The sequence below is a fragment of the Phascolarctos cinereus genome, unplaced genomic scaffold (assembly GCF_003287225.1).
Source record: "Phascolarctos cinereus isolate Bilbo 61053 unplaced genomic scaffold, phaCin_HiC Scaffold_3;HRSCAF=262, whole genome shotgun sequence".
NCBI classification, from domain to species: domain Eukaryota; kingdom Metazoa; phylum Chordata; class Mammalia; order Diprotodontia; family Phascolarctidae; genus Phascolarctos; species Phascolarctos cinereus.
This window is the reverse complement of record NW_027555736.1, coordinates 20,087,853-20,103,488: the sequence shown is the minus strand read 5'-3', so window position 1 is coordinate 20,103,488 and position 15,636 is coordinate 20,087,853.

Sequence of the window (15,636 nt, the reverse complement as noted above, 5' to 3'; positions counted from 1 at the left end):
CCTGTGAGCAGTGGCTAGACTATAAGAATCCAAGCATCTTACTAGAGACAAGATGGACCTTATATACAGAAAGACTATGGAAGGGATATAGGAGTGGCCAAGTAGTCTATGAGGTAATAGAACTTTAGGGACCTGGACCATGTGGCCAAGGGAGAATGGAGCCCAGATAAGATTAAAGGTAGGAAATGGCCTGGGGCCATAAGGAAGTAAGATAATGGAGCACTAGGCTTGGTTAAAGGTAATAGAATTGGGAGATTTGGTGTAGCCACAATGAAAGGCCAGTTGATGAGATTATAGCCTCAGGCAAATGCCAGAGATTTGGCCACATGGAAAAGTGCAAGGTTTTTCTTTTTTGGGGTCTAGGTCCTATCCTCATCATTATCCATATGGGGTAGCTAGGTGATGCAGTGGATAGAGCATTCTGCCTAGAATCTGGAAAACTCATCTACCTGACTTCAAATGTGGCTTCAGTCACTTACTAGCTGTGTGACCCTGGGCAAGTCACTTCACCCTGTTTGCCTCAGTTTCCTCATCTGCAAAATGAGCTGGAGAAGGAAATGGCAAACCACTCTAGGATCTTTGCCAAGAAAACCCCAAATGGGGTCATGAAGAGTTGGACACAACTGAAAACAACAACAACAAATAAATGCAAGCTATTATTATTGTTATTATTTTACCTGAGAGTAGGACAAAGGCTTTTCTACTCCCCCCCCCTTTTTTTGTGAGGGCAGTTGGGGTTGAGTGATTTGCCCAGGGTCACACAGTCAGTGAGTGTTATGTGTCTAAAGCTGGTTTTGAACTTAGGTCCTCCTGACTCCAGGGCCACTGCGCCACCTAGCTACCCTGCCTTTCTATTCCCAATCCAATTTGTTTCTCTGTATTAAATATCCTAGTTTGTCAAATAAAAATGAAAATTGTCCCACCTACTTCAAAGGATTGTTATGAGGACAATATGAGATCATAGATGTGAAATAAGAAGGTCATGGCTTTATATAATAACATTTGCACAGTATTTCACAGGCATTATCTCATCTGAGCCTTACAACAACTCCAACAACTTGGTGAGCTAAATTCTATATATTCATCATCATCACTATCACTATCCCCACCACCACTGTCACCACTACCACCACCACCATCATCATCCCTATTTTACAGATGAATAAACTGATTCTCAAAGGGTTCAAATTTGCCCAAGGTCACACAACTATTAAACTTCATCAGAGGTAGAATTTGATGTGCAGCTCTTCCTGGCTCCAAGTTCAGCCCTCTGCCTCCAGAGTGAGTGTTTTGAAAAGTTCTATACAAACTAAAGACATCACAGGCTTCCCCCTGCACGATGTTGCTGCTATCATCAGTCACAAAACCCAACTCTGTTGTATAAGGAGAAGAATACTCCAGGGACTTGGAGTTAAAGGTCCTCAGTTCCTGTCCTTGATCTATGAAGCCCAGCCATGAGACCTTAGGCAAATTGCTTTCAACTCTCAGAGACTCAGTTTCCTCCCGGGTAAAATGGGGATATAGTGTCTGTACTATCTACTTCAAAGAGTTGCTGGGAAAAATGTACATTGCAAAGTGAAGTAGAAATATTCTTATCAAATGAAATAATGTATAGAAAGGTCTTTTTAACTATAAACCCCTCTACAAATGTAAGGTATGAGGATGAGGATGATTATTATCCAGCTGATTTGTAACATTTCTAATATTGCCCTTGTGGCATCATTAACTGTCCTCCCTGTAACAATGTTCCATTAAACATCTCATCTTCCCCACTTTAATGATACCAGTATAACATTTGGACACATTGTGTGTGTAACATTTTGACACATTGTGTATTTATGATTTTATTGACTCAACATTCACCACCTTGTGCTAGGTTCTGGAGAGATATACTTGTATCCTCAGACCAAATCATCAGTTCTTTGTGGAGATGTGTTTCCATTTTAACAAACACTGTCACAAAAAAGGACTCTAAATAATGAAGGCATTTCCATGCTTTGGCAGAAATATAGTAACCATAGATTGTTAAACTGGTCCCATATAAGAAGCCTGTGCAAGGAATGCCTTATCTAATCTTGCTGCAGTCACTCCTTATTAGGACAGCCACAGACCTTGCTCTTAAGAATGGAACTAGATGGCTCAATCATCCACAAGTACTTCAAGCTTCCTCCAAGCATTTCTTAAGTACCTACTGTGCTAAAAGTTGAAAATACAAGAAAGGCAAGTAACAGTTGTTGTTCTCAAAGAGTTCCCCGTTTAATGGAGGAGACAACTTGGAAAGGAAAGAACCTCAGAGTTTCTGGCTAGAACAGAAAACAATTGTTATTTATATTAACTCAGAGCCAAACAGAGAGAAAGAGAGGCTTAGGCTGGGACCTATTATGGGCCAATTAATGAAAGCCAGAGTGATTGTGATTTAAAGGCATAGTCAGGTAGCTCCATTTGAATCACAATGCTCTTTTTCAAAGCCTGTTTTTTCAGAGCTATCACAAATGAAAACTATGGGACATGAAAAGTTAATTGTCTCTGCTTTTTGGAAAAAATAATGATAAAATAAATAAATAGGGGGAAAAAATCTAGTTCCCAACCCCAAGATACCTTGCAAAGTGATCAAAAATGGGGGGGGGGAGAGAAGAGAAGGAGGAGGAAGAGGCCTCATTCAAATGTGACAGTCCCTGCCCTTAAGGAGCTTACAATCTAAACATTTCTTATGGCTCAATAGTATTTTGTTACCTTGATTTACCATAGTTCCCTCTAACATTTCCAACCTGATAGACACTCACTTTGTTTCCTACAAAATATAAGCTCCTTGGAGGATGAATCTTTTGCCTTCATATCCCCAGCACTTACTACAATGCCTGACACCTATTAAACACTTAATAAATAAAAAATGCTTATAGAATTGAACTGTTTTCCTGATCACCAAAAAAAAATGCTTGCTATGGACATTGTTGTCTATATTATTGGACCTTTATTTCTTTCTTTGATCTTGGATATAGACCTAGGAAGATCATTAGATTAAAGGTTATAAATATTTTAGTAGCTTTTCTCACATATTGTAATTGCCAGTTGTTTTCCAGCACAATTCCAACTGTTTCTTACAGAAGATGTCCCTAATCTCATACAAATTTCCTGTAGGGTCCCACTGACTAAGAAAGTGATTCTTAGCACAAGGCAGTATTCTTCACAAAGTCGAAGAAGGACAAGACAATGCGGTGGCTCCCCCCAGAACTAGGCATTGTGGGATCTTACCTGTATTCTCAAAAACGTTGCTATTTCTGCCTTATGCTGTTTTGCTTCCTAGCTCCTTCATGTGATTAGCTACAGTATTTGTAAGCCTCTTTCGGCATTACTGTGGCTTTCCCTAGATTGTTCACAGAATCAGTGGGAAAATGGCTGTACCATCTTCAATTTATTTACCATACATTTAGTAGAATATAAGCTCTTTGAGGGCAGAAAGGTTGTGCTATTTCAAATTAGGGAGAGATCAATGCATTTCTCTAAGCATTCATTCAAATCACTCCAGACTGAAAATTAAATGGCTATCCCAATTTACTTTGCCAGACAGGCTTCCCATATTTTTCAACTTCTGTTAGTGGTTGCAAGAGATTTCTTTTGTTGCAGAAGGGCAAACACATACCCCATCTGGTAATTATTAACTCAGACAAAAGCTATCAGTCTTGAGATATTTTAGCCTCAGAGCAATAGGGGAACAATCTTTGGCTGAAGAGTTAATTATACTTGGAACTGGAATCATTTCATATTTCAATACTCAATTCTTCTAGGAAAGGCAGCATGGTGTGGGAAACATGGTGCAGAACTTGGCATCAGTGGATTCCAACGACCTCTGGGTCCAAATTAGGAAGTGTGTGGGACAGCAACCCTAACCCAAATTAAACTCAGAGACTTCTCAAGGTGGAAAGCAAAGGTTACCTTTATTACAATCTCAAGAGATGGCTGTCTGCTCCTTTGATACACATGGAGAGAGAGAGACTGAGTAACAGGGGGCCTTATAAAAGCAAATCTCCGCCTACCACAAAAAGTCTCCACCTACCACTATCCCTTACCCCCTTAACTGGGGGTGGGCTTACATTCTAACTGGGAGGTAGGGCTTACATTCCAGGCCCAAAATTCAAAGACAAGGAAAGAGGCGGGAAGCCAAGGGCAAACGGCTCAGGTTGGGGGTGGGGCAGGGCTTATACTTTCTGTTAGGTGCTTAAAAACAGGGTCTGAGCGGGGAACGATTTTGAAAATAATAATCAAAAGTTATTGACCTTTTGAGGAGGCTTCACCTCTGAGAGTTCATCTCTCAAAGAAGGAACATGGTATAGCAACAAAAGGGCTGCATTTGAAGCTGCCGGACCTGTGTTCAAATACCGACTCCCTCTACCTCTGAGATCAGAGAGGGAAAGCTAGAAGAGACCTCAAATACTATCTAGCCCAAGCATTCTTCAGGGGTTTTTTTGCATATCACAGATCCTTTGGGCAGGCTGAGGAAACCTATGGACCACTCATCAGAACAGGGTTTTTAAATGCATAAAATAAAATACATAGAACTACAAAGGAGAGCAATCATAGTGAAATACAATTTTCAAATATTTTTACAAACAAGTTCATAGACTCCAGGTGAATCAACTTTTTTTGTTGTTCTTCAGTCATTTCAATCATGTCTTTATGACCCCATTTGGGGTTTTCTTCACAAAGATACTGAAGTGGTTTGTCATTTCCTTCTCCAGCTCATTTTATAGAGGAGGAAACTGAGGTAAACAAGGTTAAGTGACTTGCTCAAGGTCACACAACTAGTTAACGTCTAAGGCCACATTTGAACTCAAGTCTTCATAACTCCAGACCCTGGTACTCTGTCTACTGTGCACCTTGATCAAATTTAACCCTCTCATTTTATTTTTTGTTTTTTTGGTTTTGTTTTTAGGCAACTTGCCCAAGGTCACACAGCTAGTAAGTGTCAAGTGTTTGGTCTGTGGCCAGATTTGAACTCAGGTCCTCCTGATTTCAAGGCCACTGTGCCACCTAGCTGCCCCTTAACCCTCTCATTTTAAAGATGAGCAAAAAAACCCAGGTGTGAGGCCAGCTGTTGTGGTAATTAGAGCACTGAGTGTAGAGTGAGGAAGGCTTTGTGTATTTTTGAGACCAAATCTTCCTTGCTTGCACAGGTTAGAAGGGCATCAGCCACTCATGGGCCCAACCCCACTGCTGACTGCCACAGGAGCTTTGGCCCACTCCATTCTAATCTGGACTGCTTTGCCCCTTTCTAGGCAGCCTAGTGTCCCCTATCCCTCAGGGGGATCACCATACTGGTGCCAGATTTGGTGCATACACCCAGTCAGCAATCAGTTTTAGCCCTAATGCAGCTCTGGATTCCCAGGCTCCAGTCATCCAGCCTGAGCCTTCCCAGAAGCAGGGGTATAGGTGTGTGCCTAGCAAGACCTGCTTTCCAATCTGGCTTCAGACAGCAGCTCTGTGACTTCAGCAAGTCACCTAACCACTCTATTCTTCAGTTTCCTTATCTGTAAAATGAGTAGGATAAACTCAATTGCCTCAAGGGTCCCTTCCAGCTCTGTGTCTATTATTCTATGACCATATACCTAAAGTAATAATGGGCCACTTCAAGAGGAAGAAAGTATGAATAATTGGAGGGATCAGGAAAGACTTCCTATGGGAGGTGGCACCTGAGGGGAGATGAATAGAGTGGACACTGATGCTCATTTCCATACCTCTATTATGCCACACCATTTGCCCGGCTGCTGATGCACACCTACTTGGGCCTTGAGCTCTTCTGGGTCTCACCTGGAAGGCCCTGCCAGATCACCCACCTCAGACAAGGTTGTGAATCCCTACTGCCTCTGAACTCCTGTGCCTCCTATAATCTGTAGCTTTCATTGGGATAATTAACAAGATAAGACGACAGTCAAGCACTAACTGGCAATTTTACACCTGGAGTGAAGAGGAAGAGCAGGAGGAGGGAGGCTGAAGTTCACCGGGGGTGCAGCTGCAGCAGAAGGAAGCGTGCCCTGGGACAAAGGCCCTGCTTTGTCCCTCCCAGCTCTTTCTGATCCTGTGAGCTACAGAGAACACCACTTGGCAAAGACTGTGCGTCATGTGAGCCCAAGGCGGGCAGTGGGATGCCTCAGAAGATAGCAGCAGCGTATTGCTGTGGAAGTGTGGCTCGCTCCATCTCTTCCAATCACTGGCCACCAATATGAACACCCAACGCATGCTCTATATGTGTTACCTGTGTGTGCTTCTCTACTCATGTGGCCTGATCACACGTGTTCCCTGAGCTGGCCCTGTGGCTGCTGTGTGTACTTGGAGAAGAGTGTGGCCCAACTTCAGGGGTGGGGTGGGGAATGATCTGTTAAATGTCTTAGCTTTGAGCTGTGAAGAAGAAGAGGATGAGGAAGAAGAAGATGAAGAAGAAGAGGAGGAGGAGGAGGAGGAGGAAGAAGAGGAATAACAACAACAACAACAACAACTTGCATTTTAAGGTTTGCCAAGGGCTTTTCATATGCTATCTCATTTGATCCTCATAGCAACACATGAGCTAAGTGCTATTATTACAATCCCCATTTTACAGATGAGGAAACTGGCCAGTGACATGCCTAGACTCACACAACTAGTAAATGTCTGATACACATTATAGCTCGGGTCTTCCCAAACCCAGTCCTGGATGCATTGTGTGATACAATGTGGCCACTTCCTCTGCCTCATTAGTCAGTAAACATGCATTTATTAAGTGGCTACTCTGTGGCAGGCACTGTGCTATATGGAAGGAATGCAAAGAAAGACAAAAGACAGTTCTTGCCCTCAAGGAGCTCACCGTCTAACAAGGAGACAACATGCAAACAGCTATCCCCAAACAAGCCATGGACAGAAGTTGGAGATGACTGACAGATGACAGAAGGGCAGCAGAAAAGGCTCCTTGCAGAAGGTGGGATTTTAGCTGAGACTTGAAGGAAGCCAGGGAAAAGAGGAGGCAGAGGGGAACAGGGAGAAAATTCCAGATGTGGGAGGCAGCCAGCAAAAATGCTCAGCATCTGGACGTGGAAGGCTTTGTATGTGGACTACCAAGGGGACCAGTATCGCTGGATCACAGAGTGGTCCACATAGATGGGATCTTAAGTGCTATGGTTTTTGAGTGGGAATAAGGAAATAAGCATGCATTAAGCATCTACTGTGTGCCAAGCATTGTGCTAAGCCTTCGCGAATATTATCTCCAAATACCCACATAGTTCCTTGAACCTGAGAGAACTTGTCTGGAGGAAATCTACATTCAAACAGTAGGAGTGACTCCAGATGCTATACATATTATTCAATCATACAGCTCTAGTCACAAAATAATACTTTTTTAATTTTAATGTTAAGAGGTTTAGCTTTAACATATCCAAAACAAAATTTGTCATCTTTCTTTCCAAACTCTTCCTCCTCCCCTACCCTCTCAATTTTCCTTGTCATTGCAGAGGGCACCACCATCCTCACAGTCCCTCAGGCTCACAACCTCAGAACCATCCTGGACTCCTCACTATCTCTCACCCTCCATATCCAATACAGTGCCAAAGCTTGTCAATTTCACCTTTGCAGGATTCCTTGAATACACCCCTTTCTCTCCTCTGATATTGCCACTTCCCTGGTGCAGTCCCTCATCACCTCATGCCTGGATTATTGTAATAGCCTGCCTCCATCAAGTCTTTCCGCACTCCAATCCATCCTCCATTCAGCCACTAATGTGATTTTCCTAAAATGGAGATCCAAACATGTCACCCCCTACTCAATAAAGTCCAGTGGCTTCCTATTACCTCTAGGATCAAATACAAAAATGCTTTCTTTAGCGTTCAAAGCCCTTCATAAGCTAGCCTTCTCCTACTTCCCAGTGTTCTTACATCTTACTCCCAACACGTGCTCTTCGATCTAATGACACTCACTTCCTGGCTGTTCTACTTACAAGATACTCTGTCTCTCAGCTCCCAGAATCCTCTCTGGCTGTTCCCCATGCCTTGAATGCTTTCCCTCCTCCACTCCCACTACTGACCTTCCTGGCTTCCTTTAAGTCCCAACTAAAACTCTAGCCAAGTCCTACAAGAAGCTTCCCCCAACCCCTCTTCATTCTAGTGCCTTTCCTCTGTTAATTATTTCCTACTTATGCTTAGCTTACTTTATATGTGTATATATGTAACTGTACATTGTCTCCCTTATTAGATTGTAAGTTCTTTGAGGGTACTTTGTGTTCCTTTTGTATCCCCAGGCCTTAGCACAGTGCCTGGCACATAGTAGGTGCTTAATAAATATTTATACAATGATCGACTTCACATGAAAAATAATCATCTAATGAATATATTCATGAATCCTTTGTCATTAAGTGAAATGCTTCCTGTATCAAAGAACTTGTTTGCAAAGTGAAAAATCACTTTAATTTGTCTCTTTGTAAGTCTGGATTTTCATATATTGATTGAGTTTCTATAGAGCAAGGCATACAAGAATAGCATTTTTTTTTAATTTTTAATTTTTTTGGTCTCTAAGGTATTTCATGCCTTGGCTTCTGTTGAGTGAACTTTATGCACAGGGGAGTGTTTTTCAAAATGATTATGCCCAAAAAAAAATAGGTTATAGATAGTTAATAGTTCCGAGCACTCTAAATTAGCTTATGAATTATTTCTCAACTTGGGCAAAGCTTCCATGCAATCCTAATGAGAAGCACATTGTGGGTATTTTTAGATACAGCTGTAGCAGCATTATACAAAATAAATATAGCCTTTTAAAGATTTCAAGCCAATTCTATGAGTCAGCAGAAAGCCAGGACAGACAAAAGGTTAGCTGTAATTTTATGGAAAGGTATGAAAACCTGTTGGGCTCACTGACTTTCCAGTCACAATATAGATCTGAATGTAGACCTGAGTGGGATATAAGCTAGGGTTAGAACCATAGGATATATTTTGGAAAGGATCTGTACAGTCTAAGCCCCATGAGACAGCCGAGGGACGAAGGGTATAAGAAAAGGTTTCAAGGTCACACAGCTAGCAAGTAGAAGACCTGAGATTCAAGTCCTGGCCTCTCTGACTATAAATCGAGGCTATTTCTATCACACCATCACACTACTAGAATTGCATCAATGAACATAGATATTTCAATTCAGTATGTTGAATACTCAATTCAATTCAATAAGCAGTTAAGTGTCTACCACACGCAAAGCACTGTGTTAGGTGAAGGAGAAGTAGACCAAGATGGAAAACTTATAGTCAGTAAACATGCATTTATTAAGTGCCTATTATGTGCCAGGCACTGTGCTATATGGGGGTGGGATACAAAGAAAGCCAAAAGTCAGGCCTCACTCTCAAGTAGCTTACAGTCTAACGGGGAGATGACATGCAAACATGCCTAGGGGAGCTTACATTCTACTACAGCAGAAATTTTCACAAAAAGGTCAAGTCCGAAGAAACATTTATTAAGCACCTACTATGTGCCAGCACTGTGCAGAGTTCTAGGGATACAAAGAAAGGCAAAAATAGTCGCTGCCCTCAAGGAGGTCACAATCTAATGACAGGTTAGAATAGAAAAAGAGGGAGGAAACAGCTTTTAAAATAAGAATTATGTTGCCAACCCTAATAAATAATAAAAGTCTGACCAAAAAAATGTTCCTTGCAAGAGACATCACATGCTGAGAATACTGACCAGCAGACAATCTGAGCTCCTTAACAAACCTCCAGTGCTCTGGAACAATTAGACAGATGGATTTGGGACAACAGCTGGCATGTTGCTAGGCAAAACATTTACCCAAAGCTTGAGGAGGATCCAAATGTTAGAAAAATCATCCTTTAGAATGCAAAAGAGAATTATTCCTTGAGAAAAACAGCACCCTTGAGCTGTTTTCTTTTCTAAGTCACGCTGAATGCCTCCTACACTGAGTATTAAGAATGTTTCCTATACTTGGGATCATCTTCCTTTTTCCTTAGTATGGCTTGGTAAATTCAAATTGCCTTCTCGTTGGTACTCCACCAGCTTACCACTTCAACTCTACTTCACTATCCATATATCACCAGTAACCAAGCCCCAGCATTATTCCTTCAGCTCTCTTCTTTCATTTCCGCTGTCACCACATGGATGTCTGATTCAGGAAGGGATGATTGCAAGTGTTTGGGCAGCCTAGGTCTCCCTCTTACCCAGTTACTTCGAATGCCCTCATTAGACTGATTCATCTTTCATCACGCCACTCCCCTCCTAAATCACTACCAGTATTGACTGTGAGACTAGGAGATTGTCCAGGCTGACAATACAGGTCCTCCATGAAGTGGTTCCATCCTGCCAGATCAACCTTCTCTCTCACTGCTCCCAATACAGAGCCTTGTTTCCAGTTAGACCATTCTTCTCAGATCCATCATGATAGGCATATAGCATGATTCTCACCTCATGCTATTTCCCTTTTCTGGGGTATCCTCCCCTTTCCTAGCTAGTAAAGCCAGTATAGTGACCTGAAAAGAGCAAAAGACATGAAATTAAGGAGATCTGGATTCCAATCCAACCTTAGATACTTAATAGCTTCGTGACCCTGGGCAACTCACCCTGTTATATGAGGATAATGATAACACTTAGTCAGGCAATAAACATTTGTTAAATACTTACTATGTGCTAGGGACTATGCTAATCACTGGGGATACAAAGAAAGGCAAAAATAGTCATTGTCCTTGATGACCTCCCAATCATTTATGGGCAGCTAGGTGGCACAAGGAAATAGAGAGCTGGACCTAGTGTCAGAAGACCTGAGTTCAAATCCAGTCTCAGATATATACTCTGTCACCCTGGGCAAGTCATTTAATCTCTGATTGCCTCCGTTTCCTCATCAGTAATATGAGGCTAATAATAGCACCTACCTCCAGGGTTGTTGTGAGAATCAAATGAGGCAATGTCTGTAAAGTACTTAGCACACTGTCTGACACATAATGGGTGCTATATAAATGCTAGCTATTTATTACTATTATTATTATTAATCTGATGGGGTGATAATATGCAAACAACTACATACAAACATGTGACATAGAGAATAAATAGGAAATAATTTACAAAGGGAAGGCACTAGGATTAAGAGGGTTTGGGAAAGGTTTCCTGTAGAAGGGGGGATTTTAGCTAGGACTTAAAGGAAGCCCAGAGGGAGAGATGAGGAAGGAAAGCATTGAAGGCATGGGGGACAGCCAGAGAAAAATGTTTCACAGTTTCTTGTGAGGATCAAATAAAATAATATTCATCGAGTTCTTTACAAACCTTTCAACTCTAGGTACACGGGAGCTGTTATTTTTAGCCAACAATCCAAATTCCATACTGCCTCCACGAAGCCTTCTCTGACTCACCCTAATCAGTGAATCCAAGAATTATAGCAGGAAGAGACTTTTGAGGTCAGCTCATCCAACTCATTCATGTTATGGACGAAGAGCTGAGGCTCAGTGAGGTAAAGCCATTTATTTGTTCAAGGCCACAGATACAGTAATAATAACCATAATAACAGGTAGCATCTCTATAGCATTTTGTGGCTTCTAAAGTGCTTTTCATGTTATCTCTTTTGATCCTCAGAATAACCCTATAAAGTGGATGCTATTATTATCCCCATTTTACATAACAGGAAATTGAGGTCTAGAGGTCAAATGACGTGTCCAAGGCCACAAAGATAGCAAGTGACAGTCAGGATTGGAACCCAGATCTTCTGACTCCAAATCCAGAATTCTTGCCAGTAATGATAAAGTGTATTTTGGCCTCGTTGTTTTATGGGCTTACATCTTGCCTTCCCAGCAAGGTGTGCAAGCTCTTTGAGAAAACTCTTTTCTTAGTTTTTTGTTGTTCAGTCATTTTTCAGTTGTGTCTGATTCATCGTGACCCCATTGAGAGTTTTCTTGGCAGAGACACTGGAGTGGTTTTACATTTCCTTCTCCAGCTCATTCTACAGATGAGGAAACTGAGGCAAAGAGTGTTAAGTGACTTGCCCAGAGTCACTCAACTACTAATTTCTGAGATCAGATTTGAACTAGGGTCTTCTTGACTCCAGGCCACAGTGCCACCTAGCTGCCCCCTCTAGTTATGCTAGAATTTGTGAGATACTTAACGTCGGATTTGAAAAACATCTCATGCTAAAGAAACTCAGATCTGAATTTCCTTAACTAGCCAAGAGTGCTTTGGAAAAGTTTAATAGAGATGGAACTTGGTAGTTCCAAAGTCAGGGATAAAAATCTGAGCCAGTCTTATCTGAGTTTCTATTAGTAGTGACAAATAAGCAAGGGTGAGCTGGAGGCAGCTGGAACTGCCTGGAGAGCTGAAAATTAAATTTTCAATGTGATCATTTTCACCTTGGAATTCAGCAAATGCTATAAATCAGGGCTTAACTTGCTGTTTGGTTGATTGTCTAAATTTAAGAAGATCATGTAGAAAATGTTATCAATGAAAAAGAAACTTAAAAGTGTGTCATTTGCACTCTTTTTTTTTTGAGATTCAGCACACTCCTGCATACCCTGTTCTTTGAAAGAAAGTCCAGTCACCAAATACTTTGGGGTTCTAGTTGTACAGGACTTAAGCTTCCCCTGTGCATAATTTGGGCCAACACAGATACTGTTCATACATACTTGAAATGAGAGCCCAGAATCACTTGAAGAAGTGATCAATTCTTCCAACCCACAAGGGACCTTTCTTGGAAATTACTGTATGCATGCTGCTTTGATTTAGTGACCTGCAAAGATTAAATGCAGCTTTCAAAACTGCCCATGCTGATGTATCACAAAGCTGGATCAATGGGTGTGAGTGTGTTTACTCCAGATTCAGATAAAAGCTAGAACTAAGGCTCTTTCCCAGACCTCCCAGGGGTAAGGAACAAGCATTTAGAGAAGGCTAGGGGGAGGGCAGAGGGAATAAGCATTTCTATACACCAGCTATTTGACAGACACCAAGCTAAGCACTTTACAAATGTTACCTTATTTGATCCTTAAAACAACCCTGGGAGGAAGATAGTTATTATGATCCACATTTTACAGCTGAAGAAACAGGCAGATGGAGGTTACACCATTTGTTCAGGGTCACAGAGCTGGGAAATATATGAGACTGGGTTTGAACTCAAGCCTTCCTGACTCTAGGTCTAGCACGCTGTAGCTAGCACCACCAGCTGCCGGCTTTACTATTCTGGCCTCTCTCTCTCACCCTCCCTACTTTAAGGTAGTGCTTTGGGGTTGGCAGTGTTTCAGATACCCTCCCCTTGGAGCTTCCCAATAGCTCTATGCCACAGGTATTGTTATAGCTTTCTTACACATAAGGAAGCTAGAGCTCAAAAAGAGTTCCTTGCCTGCCCGTGTTCCCACGAAAGGTGCCAGATGCTGGATCTGACCCCCATATATCAACTGCTCTTTCCACACCATGAAGTCTTCAAACTCGTACCTTTCTTCAGCTCTGTGGTAGTGGAGGCTCTGTGACCAAATCACTTAGAAGCAAATCATGCCCTTACATGCATGCATGCACACATATGCATACATGCACACTTACATACATTCTCGGACAGTGTCTGTAAACCGCAGCTGCAGAACTGTGGGAGAAGCAAGCCGCAGCTTTTGAATCAGGCTGATCTCCCACCTTACTAGCTATACAGTCGTGAACAAGAAGCCTTTATTACAAACAAAGCCAATGCAAACCAAGATTAGAAAGGAATCAGAAAGTTGGGAAGCATATTTTTACATCCAGTATCTCTGATAAAGACCTCAGTTCTAAAATAAATAGAGAACTGAGGCAAATTTATAAGAATACAAGTCATTCCCCAACTGATAAATGGTCAAAGGATATGAACAGGCATTTTTCAGATGAAGAAATTAAAGCTATCTATTATCATAAGAAAAAATGCTCTAAATCACCATTTTTTAAGAGAAATGCACATTAAAACAACTTTGAAGTACCATCTTAGACTTATCATATTGTCTAACATGACAAAAAAAGGAAATGATAAATGTTGGAGATGTGGGGAAATTGGGATACTAATGCATTGTTGGTGGAGTTGTGAATTGATCCAACCTTATAGAGAGGAATTTGGTATTATGCCCAAAAGGCTATAAAACTGTGCATACCCTTCTATCCAGCAATACCACTATTAGGTCTGTATCCCAAAGAAATCACAAAAAAAGGGAAAAGGACCTACATGTACAAAAATACTTATAGCAGCTCTTTTTGTGGTGACAAAGAATAGAAAATTGAGGGGCTATCTATCAATTGGGGAATGGCTGAGCAAGTTGTAGTATATGAATATAATGGAATACTATTGTTCTATAAGAAATGATGAGCAGGCAGACCAGAAAAACCTGGAAAGACTTGTATGGACTGACGTTGAGTGAAGTGAGGAGAACCAGGAGAACATTGTACACAGTGACAGCCACGTTGTATGATGACTAACATTGATAGACTTAGCCCTTCTCAGCAATGCAAGTATCTAAGATATTTCCAAAGGTCTCATGATGGAAAATGCTATCCACATCCAAAGAAAGACCCGTGGAGTTTGAATGCAGATCAAAGCATACTATTTGCTATTTTTTTTTCTGTTTTGTTTTGTTTCTTCTTTCTGGTGGTTCCTCCCACTGGTTCTAATTCTTCCTTACAACATCACTAATGTGAAAATATGTTTAATAGGAATGCATATGTATAGCCTACATTAGATTGCAAACTGTCTTGGGGAGGTGGGGGGAGGGAGACAGAAGGAGAAAAATTTTAAACTCAAAAGTTTATGGAAGTGATTGTTGATAAATCAAAATAAATTAATAAAAAAAAGAAAGTTAATGTTCATAACAGCTATGAGAATGCCTGAAAAGACACAGGTTTGTTTTTTTTTTAAAGGACACGCACCTAAAAGGTTCATGTTTGTAAATGTTTCAGTGTGGCCATATATCGTAATGTACACGTATTTCTTTTTTTTTTTTTCAGCCAGAGGAAAAGTTTATTAGTGATAAAACACTTAGGGCCAGCCGACACCCACAAGAACGAGCAGGCATGAGAGGTTCTCAGCCTTTTGAGCATGAGATTCTCAGCTGGGTGATGCCCACAAAGACGAGCAGGCATGAGAGGTCACATATTTCCATTATAAGAAAGTACTGGTTTCACCCTAAGGGAGCCATAGGAAAAAACCCAAAAAAACCTTCCTAAAGAGTTTTTAAAAAAAAGGCAACTCTCACTTCACCTGCTACAGAAGATCCAAGGAAGGTCAAAACAAAATCAGTGGTTTCCAGGAACTAGGTATTAAACTGTGAGTATTCCAAAGGGCCTAAATGCTTGCTTTTCTAGGAAATTTCATATATTTTTGAATCCGTTCAACTCATTCATAGTTTACTCTCATGTTGTTGTACATTATATGTTGATGGAATAAGTATTCTAATGTGGTACATTCCTAACAATAGTGTAACACGGTACAATGTTGGTAAGACACTTGTCATGAACGGTTTTTCCTTTTTCTCCTGCAATTCCCCCATAGCCTAGCCAACAGCCTTGATGCCCAAGGGAGAGACTTCACTTTAATCCACCTCCAGCCACCTCTTCCACAGTCTGACAACCATCTTGTCCACGGCTAGATGTCGTTTCCTTCCTCTCTCCTCCGATTGTAAAACCACAACCTATGCACGATTAAAC